General features: G+C 36.8%; 1 pseudogene; it reads left to right on the top strand.

Annotated features, from left to right (window-relative positions):
- The first annotated feature begins 1,295 nt into the window (after nt 1–1,295).
- LOC103541293 (ubiquitin carboxyl-terminal hydrolase MINDY-1 pseudogene) lies at nt 1,296–6,255 on the top strand (annotated as a pseudogene).
- Nucleotides 6,256–12,352: the final 6,097 nt, after the last annotated feature.

Genomic DNA, 12,352 nt, shown 5'->3' with positions numbered 1-12,352 from the left:
GGATCAGTTCCCCACTCTGACTTCCACTGGCCATTTCACTCTGGATCCAATGGTAGTTCTGTTTCTCTACCACTGGTTTGGCCCTTGTATACATTTCTTTGAATTATTAATTGTGTCTTGAGCTATTTGACAGTAGAGTCTTTACTTCCTCCTAAGCTATGTTCATTTAGGCACATGGCACTTAATGATTATATCTATCATTAATTTCCATTGGCTATTGATAATACAAGGTACATAGAAGAAAATAATTCCCTGTGCTAGAAAAATCAATCCACAATTTCTACCACTAAAAGAGCAAGTGTGTGTGTGTCTACATGCAATCATCGTTCTGTAAAAGTAATTTGAAAATTCAAAAAATTTCAAGAACCTCTAAATATTGCTAAACTTAACAAAAGTTGGACATTAATTGTTGAGTTGTTTGTTGGCTGTCTACAGCACCTCACCCTACTAAAACAGAGACTCCACAAGAGCAAAGATCTTGGCTCTCTTGTTTACAGAGTCAACAAATCTACTGAAGTCACTGCTTCTTGGGTTACAAAGACTCAGATACTACTAGGGAAGTGAGGTCCAGGACCACGTGGCTGCACACCACCTCAGCAGACCAACACCCTTTGGGGTTAAAGTAACTATTGGGGTTGAAAGAGAGGAAAAGGAAGGAAGGTGAATACAGTCCTAGTGGCCAAAGAAGGAGACTCAGAGAACAAGCCAGCAGGCAGGACTATTGCATAACTTGTGGAGGCTGAGAAAAAAATAAAAATGCAGGGTACCTTGTTCAAAAAGTAGAGTGAAAATGCCATTAAAGGTAATGAAATACTAAACTTGTTCCTTTCTCTGTGATCGCTCTCTTGACTTGTTCTAGTTCTTTTATTTTCTGTTTAATGTATGCTTACTTGCCATGGGAATACGCGCCAGAAAGTGCAGACCTTGGCAGGCACCCAGGGACCCCACCCGCACCCATGACAGACGCGCCTTAACAGGGAAGTCAATTTCCCTTTCCCACCACTGCCGCCCAACACACTGTGGACAGAGGGGCCTCTCGCCTAGAGATTGGAGCCTCCGCAGCTGGACATGCTGGATTCCTGGATGCCAGAAGATGGGAGACAGGATCACCATTGCTGAGTGGCCAGCTGGGACAGAGATGTTGATGCCATTTCTTGCCCTGAAACACGGCCGGACATGCGCTGCTGACCCCAACCCAGCCCAGGTCCTTGCCCAGGCCCCACAGAGATCAGACAGGAAGGGAGAAATGAGAGTCTTATCCAAGTGGCTGCCAAAGGCCGAGGGCATCAGCAGTCATGGGACAGGGGCAGATAGAGGATACTGGCAGAGGCCGAGGACACCGGAGAGCAGATGGCAAGGAGCTGGGATCTGGGCCCAGGGCTCCTTCCAAAGAGGTAGACCGTGTGTGAGCCAGGCTCTAAGTCTCAACTGCATGCTCCATTGTCCCATCTAACTTCACTTACAAGAAATAAATCCACAGATAACGTTCTTCAGAATTTCAAGACTGGAGAGCAGAAAACTAAACTCCAAGGGTGGGACCTTTCTGAATGTATGTGACCACATTGATGGCAAGCCGGTGAAGCCTGCCTGATAGCAAATGTCCAAAGCGAAAGCCAGGGGCTCCGTCTTCTGGCTCCTGAGAGCACAGTGAGGAGAGGAGTGCAGGGGTTCATTCTAGTGGGTGACCCTCATGGCTAAAACACCTCCAAACACACTGTCTAATCTCTGTGTAGACATATAACATAATGTGCTGTGATTTCTATTGCAGATCAACTTTCTGGAGTTTCTATAAGCAAGGATTATAAAAGAAAAGGAAAAGAAGCTGGAAAGATAGAAAAGCATTCAGTTTAGAGATTTAAAATAAAAATAATGAAGAAAGTGAAAGAAGAGTAAACACAGAGTCTTCACTGGGAAAAGTAATACTTATTTGAATCATGGTTTTCTGGCTGTTCAAAAGATGCCATATTTTATTCAGATTTGTATAACTAGGTGGTATGATGTGCGGCTGCTTACAAGATGAGAAGTCTGTAAAATGGGAGACATCCTTAACATTTGTTGAGTGCAGTCTGTGTGCTGGGAGCTTTATAACCATTATATTTGGTTTTCACCCACATGCAATTTAAAGCAGACATTGTCCTCATTTCGCAGATAAAGAAATAGAGTTCAAATTATTCTAGGTCAATTATTCTAGTCAACGGCATATAGCTAGTAAGTGGAATGGCAGGGGAGGAGGCAGGGCACACAAAATACATTTTATACTTAGATTTTCTTCAAAGAGTACATAGAAGTTGCATAGTCAGAAAAAATATTAAGAAAAGGGAGAATGAATAATACTCATCTATTTCTACCATGCCAGCCCTGGTGGTCTAGTGGTTAAGATTAGGCATTCTCACCCGTATGTCCCAGGTTTGTTTCCAGGTTAGGGAAACAAATCATTCATCTGTCAGTTATCATGCTGTGGCAGCTGTGTTTTGCTGTGATGCTTAAGCTCTGCCACTGGTATTTCAAACACCAGCAGAGTCACCCGTGGTAGACAGGTTTCAGCGGAGCTTCTGTACTAGACTGACTAGGAAAAAGGACTCTGCCACCCACTTCCTAAAAAATTGGCCATGTAAACCCTATGAATAGCATTGTCTTATATAGCGTCAGAACGTGAAAGGATGGCGCAAAAAGACTGGGTAGGGCCCTGATCTGCTGTACACAGGGGCACTAGGAGTCAGAATCTGCTCGACAGCACTAACAACAAATTTCTACCGGAGAAGTTAGGTTTATGAAGAAACATAGCAGGTAATATTCAAACTTAATCATCAGACTGCTGTTATATTATTCATTATTCCTTTTTTCCCCTCACAAATCACTGAAGAGAATATTTTGGGAAGAAAATAAATCTCTGTTACACCAATATATTTTTATCTTATATAGTTATAGATGCTAAATGAGAGTATAGCTCATAGCAGGAAGTGAAAGTAGAACAATTATTATATTTTTCTTTGCAAATGTGTTCTACACATATGTTTTAATGAGCTTTCTACAAAGCTCACAACTTCGAATTCTGAAAGCACTTTAATTTGTAATTTACCTATATTTGGATTTTCCCCAAGGAATTTGTCACATTTTAAAGAATTTGATTAGCACTCTTTGACTTCTGAGTTTCTCTACCTAAAATTATTTAGAGATCTTTAGAGTGTGCGTGTTTGTGTGTAATTCAGAAATGTTTACTTTAATAATCCTTGTCAAATTGAGAATATTTTAATTCTATTTTTTTTAAAGAAAACAAGTCCATTTTGAAAAGTTCCTCCTAAGTTACAATTCTGAAGAGATGGCATATTGGTTCAATTAAAGCAAAACCGTTTGAAGACATATATTATAATATATTTGAGCTGAAATCTCAAACCGTGAAAATTTATTGAAAAGGTTTTATTAATTTCAAAATACTTAAAAATCTGTAGTTTGCTTAAAATTCCAAATGGAGAATTTTGAAGGAGAGTACATTTTTACAAACAAAATCTCTCCATATATTTTCCAAAATTCTGAAAAAAAAATTGTCTTAAAAATATTTCAAAGCTACTAGGGCAATTGGTCAAAACGTTTTTACCTCATGTAAGACATATTAACACACTTAAAAATCCTAATTCTAAGAAGAAAAGTCAAATCTCTGATTTATTGAATGCAAAATTTTAGCTAATGTATTTCTATTATTAATATTGTAGGAAATGAAAATTTTTTCCTATTAGTGAGAAAAACCAAATCATCATCAATAAGTTAGTATACTAAATCTGGGGTGTTTACCACTCTTTTTATCACTTTGCTAGAATAATTCCGGGTATGGTGCTATCTGAGTTCAATACCAATTCTAAAAACATTAATTTGATTCATGTTTTAGTCATAATAATAAAGACATATAAGAAATTGGAGTTATGTTCCTTTTAACAGTTATTAATTAAAGCCCATATAATTTAATATCTAAGTAATATGGAATGATAGTTCTAAACCAACTATCTGTTGTCTCTTACTGAAAGTGTATCATCAGGGTTCCTGAATAAATAGCCATGATGGAAAGGGAATCCTTGTGGCAGAAATTAAGAAATAAAGTACAAGAAGGATTAACCTCCAGCCTCTGTGCTTTTATCTCTAGCATGCCTCAAAACCAAAGAGAGAATGCCTAACCATTAAAAAAGATTAAAGGTGTTAATTAGACTAAGAGATAGAAACCTACCGCCCTTATGTCAGGCAAACTAGACTGAATTTTCTAATGGATTAAAACACACACACACACACACACACACACACACACACACGCAGAGGAAGAAGTTTGTCTCTACTGAAATTTCATTGATGATGGTCTCAAATGTGTATTTGTAAACGATTTTTGTTGAAACTGATTAAAAATTTTGGACAATGTTTTTATAGGCACTGTCATTACCACTATTTCTACTGAAATTGTTTTTAACATTCAAAGCTAAAATATAACAAAAGGGGCTTAGAAGAGCAACCAAACTTCCTAACAATCAATTTCAGAATTGCCAATTCTCACATCTCCTTCAACTGAGCCCATTATAAAGTTAGTGTCAGATTATGTAGAGATTCTTTTATTTTTCTTTCAGGAGAACAGAGAATGTGTTTGTCACGTAAGTAAACTGTGTGATATGTCAAGATGGATTTGAAGTCTTTTCATGTTAGTTGTCAGAAGAAGGGAAAATTATTGTCCACGACAATAATTACCTTAAACTAAGTCAGTTTCTATCTCTTTCTATTTGATTGTTTTAAAATTTATACATTTCCCATTGTTAAAATATAGGGAAAATACACATATGATTCATCTAGCATACAACATATGCTTATAATGTGAATGTGTTTACACACATGTATACACACATGTATACATATATATGTATAAATATATACATTTCCATGTCTATACATATCCTTGTATGTATATACATATGTGTGCATGTATGTGTATGTTTGTATACGCGCACACATATGTACATATGCACACATATTTCAGCTTCTATTACATAAAGATGTTCTCTATTTTCTCTCTCAATTGTTAAATATTTTCATTTCACCATACTTTAAAAGTGATGTGAAAGATGATGAGGCTAGAAATCAAAATGAGCTATATGAAATAATAGCAATTTAAGCATTTTTATAGACAATTGCTGAAAGATTGAAAACATGACTTTAAAGGAACAGTTTGAGCATGTAGTAAGAGCTAATGAAAGATCCAAGTAACAATTTTATATAAAGATGCCATATACACATGACATATATGTATATATATATACATATTTATGTGTGTGTGTATATATATGTATATGTATTTATGTGTATGTGCTGCTCCCTTAGAGGGAAGTGATCACATTAGATGAGTTCAGGGCCCATCTTGGAGACTGCCTCCTGTCCATCAAGCCCCAGAAGTCAGAGGGACTTCAGCTTAATTTTCAGCAGAATGAGGATGATGCAATGACAGTGCTGCCTGAACTGGCCACAGGTCAGGATGTCAACATATGATTCACGGGTGTCTCTGATTTTGAGTACACATTTGAGTGCGGTATCTTCGACCTACGAGGCTTACCTCTGTATCCTGGCTGGCTTGTTGATCCACAGAATCTGAGACTGTGAGTGTAGTTGGGAAACTGAATTTCAATGAGCTGGTAGAGAAGACTATCTCCTGCAAGCACTCCAGCGAGACCAGCCTTGTGACAGAGGCCTGATTGCAGACCACCGCAGCACAGCTGAGCTACTGTGGTCTGTTTGAGCTAATGGCAGGTGCCAAGAAGGTGAACTTAGTGTCTTTTTCTGAAACAACCACTTTAGCATCATGCCTAAGCACAAGAGTTACTTATACCTACTGATCACTGACCAGGGCTTTCTACAGGAGGAGCAAGTGATGTGGGAGAGCCTGCACACTGTGGATGGAGACAGCTGCTTTTGTGACTCTGGCTTTCAACTAAATCATGCCCTGGACAAGAGGCGTGCAGCAGAAGGTGGGAGTGGCTCCCCAGAAAAGCAGTGGCAAGAAGACCAGGACTACCTAATCCCCTTATTCTCGCAGCAGCAGCAGCAGCAGCCACAAGGCATGTTGGGTCTTAGGGACTTGACACTTCAGCAAAAAGAGTACCAATGGCAACAAGCATTCCAGACTGTGCCAACGTGGCTCCATTGTCGCAGGGGAGAGGACCTGTGTGTGGATGCCCAGCCATGGATCATCAGCAGAGGCCGAAGCAAGAGTCAGACTGTGTCCTCCTGTAGCCCTGCCCAGTGCGAAGCTGCCCCATCGCTTCTTTCAGAGGCTATGACCATTTTGCTTTCTCTCCCAGCTCAGCCCCTGAGATAGGCAGGGTAATTTATTGATGGACTGTTGGGGATAAGAGCAGGCAGTAAAAGCCAAGGTCACACTGAGTAACATCCTTGCCCTCGTGTGCTGCTGCCTTCTCTTTCTCCTAATCATCCAGGGCAGCACTGGGGTTGTTGGGGTGGGGATTTCTGATTCTCAACCCTCTTTCCCCAGAGTAGTCACACTAATATACAGACTCAGACTTCGAGTGAGGTCCCTGTCTAGAATGCTTCTTGCTTACTTCTCACCACTGACGGGCTGGGTCCTCCTGGCTCTCCCACAGGCCTGTCTCTGTTTGTTTCAGGGTTTGATTTGGGCTTCTATCTTCATTATTTGTAATGTCTTCCTAGGGGTCTGGAAATAAAACTTCCTTCCTAAGGAAAAAACAAAACTATATATAAGGTAAAACTAAGATATATACATATATATATATATATATAAACCTTGATGTTTATTTATTTTCAAGCAAGTTATTGAAAGTTTCACTGGAAGAAACATATTACTAGTTTATTCATTAGTTATCATAATATTAAAAATTATAATAGCTAGTTTATTCATTAATATCTAGGGCATTATTGCCTGACAACAAAGTATAATATATTTATAGCTTCTGATTTATTATTAAAGGCTTTCACTTTTTTGATCAACTTTTACTACATATCAAACTTTTCTATAAATTGCCAAAATTCCAAGTCATTACAAGCCAACTTATAGATATTATTCAACAACTCAAGTTTGTATTTCGTCATCTTAAATAATACTTAATCTTAAATAACACTATTTACTGAACTATTTCTGTATAAGTCCCTGTGTTATAATTGGTTTATTATCAATGGTAATTATAACTTGAAAATTTACTCTTTCTCATTGCAAGAATCTCAGAACAATATTAGATCACATCAAATACTTAGAATAACAGCAACAAAACATAGCACAAGTACAGCCAGATATTTTCAACATGTTTAAGTATTCCAATATTTGGTTTATTATTTGTATGTTTGTTTCTGATATAAAAATAATATTATTTTGAAATAAATGAGTATTTTCACTGGTCATATATGACTTGGGTTTTAAGAAGCTGAAAGGAATCACAGAGAACACTGGATGTGCCACCTCTGCCCCAAAGAAGATGCATAACCATGAGAAAATCATTTAACCCACAGAGGTAATACAGATGCAATATTCTTTTATTACTTCCTATCATTGTTCTTACATACTACTACATAGAGAATTGCTGGATAAAAATGAAAATGTCAACATTTCCTAAATGGATTTCTAAAGAAAGAAGTACTAAGGCTCGGGATAATTATTCTGACAGGCATGCAAAATAAATTAAATTGGAGGCATTATAAACATTCCAAAATCAAAGCCTGTAAGATGTATGCTAACAGAATTTCTAAAAGTACTAAGAAACATCAAATTAGCAGACTGTAAAAATGGATAGCATCCCATGTTCAAGGTTTGCAGGGGAAGAATACTCTTGTTCACCACCAGTTCAATTATAAATTTGAACCACGTGTGTCTAGAGAAAAAAGCTAAAAAGAATTTGCCCTTTAACTCAGGACTTTATGTCTAGAAATATATTTGCAGTTATAATTATGAATATGATTAAAGATATACACAACATTTAGTAGGCCTAGATGTTCATCACAGTGCTGTTTATAATAGCAAAGTGTAGGAACAAACCATATTCAATAATAGGGTTGGTTAAATAAATTATGGTGTATGCATATAAAATAAACATAGGTAAGTATTTATAATTATGCCGTGTAAATATACTATGGAATATAAATATTCCATGGAATATATTAGGAAAAATCACTATAATATATTATTCAGTGAAAGAAAAATAGATTATAAAGTAATATGACCTATGCGATCCCATTTTTGTTTATGTAAAGTTGCGTACACACTTTACACCAGAGTATTAATATTAGTATTAATATTTGCGGTGACATTTTGTTGTCTTGCAGTGATTTTAATTTTCTTCTTGTTTTTTGATGTTTTTAAATTTCTACAACCCCCAGGTAATAAAATAACAATATTAACAATGAGAGCTAGCACTGACTGAATTCTTACTGCATCCAGCTTTGAGTTACCTCATTTAATCTTCACAACATCTCAAGGCTCTAAGTACCATTCCAATCATTGTTTTTTTTTTTAAAGATTGGCCCTGAGGTAACATCTGGTACCAATCTTTTTTTTCCTTCTTCTTCTTCCCCTCAAAGAGCCCCAGTGCATAGGTGCATATTCTAGTTGTAGGTCCTTCTGGATCTGCTGTGTGGGACACTGCCTCAGCATGGCTTGATGAGCAGTGCTAGGTCCGTGCCCAGGATCTGAACCAGCAAAACCCTGGGCCGCCGAAGCAGAGTGCGTGAACTGAAGAACTTGGCCATGGGGCCAGCCGCCTCCAATCATCTTGTTATAGATGAGGAAACTAAGGCACAGAGGAATGCAACAGTTCACTTAAGATTACCCAGCTGGTCAACAGCAGAACTAGAATTCTAACCAAGCTTGTCTGATTCTAGATCTCAAGCTTTTAACCCCTATACTACAGTTTCATCCCACATTACTTGCACACACAAAAAAATGCCAGCTATAAAAATAAAGATAGTAAAGACCATTACAATGATGTATGTTAGATGATTTTGCTAAATAAAAAGCACAGGAAAATATGATTTAGATACTAATTCAATTATATTCAAAATAGTTTTTAAAATATTTTAGATCACTTCCCTTATTTGAACTCAAATGATCAAGGAATTTTTACCTAATTATCTTAAATAGGTTTTTATTGTGTTTTTTATTATATTATTTTTATATATTATTTTTATTATATTTTTATAATATAAAAACTATAGGTTTTTATTATATTCTGTAAATATAGTATAATATTTATATCACATATAAATATATATAATAATATATCATCTATATTGTATTTTATAATATAAAAAGGTTTATTATATTATTTATAATTAATTAATAATAATCAATTATTATTAATAATTATTTTAAATATGCTGTCATAGCATGATATGGTGCACTCAACAAAGTGACCAATGAATTAGAATTACTATAAACTGAAAAATAATTACTACAAATTTGACAAATTTCTTAGCTCATCAACTTACGCATTTACAGCATCGGGTCAATTTGGGTGCAGAGTTCAGTTCATCGTTTCTCTAACAAACATTAATGAACTGGATGATCAGAATCTTTGCGTTGTGTAAATTTAATATCCCATATCTCTGCATGCTAAGCTAATGGTGGGCCCTGCAGAAATACACTGGCACCCAGATTCTCTAGACCTTTATCATGGATAGCTCCCCTAACCTACCAAGGCTGTGATCACTGGAACCCAATGCAACAGGGAGATTTTTGTCTCTCAAACTCACTTTCTTACTTGGAATCTTTTGACTATTTCAAGAGTTGATGCTCAGTTAGGCCCTCAAGCCAGTGATTCAGCATTTTGAAATAAGAATTAAAGCAGAGCAGGTAGTCTCCTCTCAACAGGCTTACTTCTATCCCTTAGGGAGAACCTCAGCTGATCCAAACCCAAGAGAAAGATGGTGGAGTTTCTCTTCTCCCTTTTGTCTGTCTCTGACTCTTATACCCAATCTTGACATTGCATATGAAAACAAAAGCCAAATAGTATTCACAGTGATTGTAAACTTGCTGATTTTCCTAACAAGGGAAGGAAAATAAAATATACAAAACCTAATAAATCTCAGAACTATGTTTGGCAGTTTATTTTAGTTTGGCAATAATACACAGTTGGTAGCATTTTGCTTTACCTATATGAAAAAAATACAGCTCTTTTGGGCAACAGATGGGAGATACTTTTTAAGTGAATAGTGTCTGGTATCGTCTGCCCTCCACTTAGCAGCCAGCTACATGGGAGAGCACTTCCTTTCACTGCTTTCGCTTTCTCCCTTCCCATTTCTCAACCCACGATATTCTGGCTTCTACAGTCACCTTCACTGAGATTGTTCTCAAAAGCTCATGTTCATCGGGCACTTTCAATGTTTGTTCTATGTTTGTCAATAAACATAAAACATACTTGACAAACATACTTGTGTTTGTAAATAAATCCAATGATTCATTTTCATTCTTATTTTAATTGGGATATGACGTCTCTGTAGGAAATAACACTGTTGGTAATTCTTGCCTTCTCGAAGCACTCATATTTCCTGGCATCTGGGCAACCGAGTAAGTTTTTATCTTACTTTCTGGCTGCTTCTTTCAAGCCTTCTTTTTAAAATTCATTCCCTCCATCATCCCCTATAGGATTGGTGCCTGCAGAATTCTGTCCTCAAATCTGATTGCATCTTGTCCATATCTTCCCTTTTCTTCTATTCCATTTCCTGACTCTTTTCCTCTCAATTCTCTCTCTCTTTCTCTCTCTTTCTGTCTCAGTCTCTCTCTCTCTATCTCCATTCTTCCTGGTTAATCTCATCCTCTTTTATGACTTCAATTATCTGTGTAGATTGCTAGTGGGAATGCAAATTGGTGCAGTCGCTATGGAAAACAGTATGGAGATTCCTCAAAAAATTAAAAAAGAAATATCCAGCTATTCCAATTCTGGGTATGTATTCAAAGAACATGAAAACATTAATTCAAAAAGATGTATGCATCCCAATGTTCATTACAGCATTATTCACTATAGCCAAGACTCAGAAACAACCTATGTGCCAATCAATGGATGAATAGATAAAGAAGATGTGGTATATATAATGGAATACTACTCAGCCATAAAAAAGGTGAAACCCTCCCATTTGTGACATTGTAGATGGACCTTGAGGGTATCATGTTAAGCAAAATTAGCCAGACAAGGAGAGACAAATATTGTCTAATTTTGCTCATGTGGAAGATAAACAAAAAAGCACATAGACAGAGAACAGATTGGTGGTTACCAAGGGGAGAAGAATAGGGTGGGGAGGTGAAAGATGTAAAGGGGCACATGTGTACAGTGAAGAATAGCAACAAGAATTTTGATGAGAAACACAATGTAGTCCATACAGAAGGTGAAACATAATGAAGTACTCCTGAAATTTGTATATTATAGACCATTATTACTTCAATAAAAGTAAATGAGACCAATTACCTGTGTATACATGAATAATACCCATACCTATATTTATAGCCTAGGTCTCACTCATAACATCAAATCCACATATCTAGTTACTAAGTGGATTTTCCATTTTCAACTGCAACTCAACATACTTCAAATTGAACTCATCTTCTTTCCTTCCAAAACTTTTTCTTCTATCATATCACTTACTGTGAATTGTTCTACCATTTATCAAGTTACATAAAACAGAAATGAGGGTATCATTTGTTTCTCTTTTTTTCTTTTGGTGAGGATTATTGGCCCTGAGTGAACATCTGTTGCCAATCCTCCTCTTTTGCTTGAGAAAGATTGTCCCTGAGCTAACATCTGTGCCAATCTTCCTCAATTTTATATGTGGGACATCCCCACAGTATGGCTTGATGAGCAGTATGTAGATCTGCCCCTGGGATCCAAACCTATGCACCCCTGGCTGCCCAAGTGTGCAAACTTAACCACTACACCACCAACTGACCCCAGGGTCATTTTTTACTCTTTGGTCTCCCTCCAAAATCATTAATTCCAGTGAATTATTTAATACTTTATTCCTGTACATTATCTACCTTTACTCAGGTCACCAATATCTTTCACCTACAATCATTCAATGGCATCCAACTTTCTAACTATTTTTTACTGCAGCCAGAGTGGCGTTTCTAAACTTCCAAATAGTGCATCTCGTTCTTCTCCTTAAAATTGTGCACTGATTTCACATTGCTCTTGGGATCAAAATCCTTAGCTCTCTGTACTCTATACTTGCTATATCTTCCTCTTAGATACCACAGCAACTTTTCCATTCCCATAATAGTTTTCCCAAATAACTTTGCATTGCTCATACTATGTTCTACTCATCTTTATTTATAAATTTAGACATTAACAGGATCAATAAATCTTCCCTAACCTCC

The sequence above is a fragment of the Equus przewalskii genome, chromosome 8, assembly GCF_037783145.1.
Source record: "Equus przewalskii isolate Varuska chromosome 8, EquPr2, whole genome shotgun sequence".
NCBI classification, from domain to species: Eukaryota; Metazoa; Chordata; class Mammalia; order Perissodactyla; family Equidae; genus Equus; species Equus przewalskii.
Note: the sequence above shows the minus strand (reverse complement) of the source record. Positions and strands in the feature narration are given on the sequence as shown.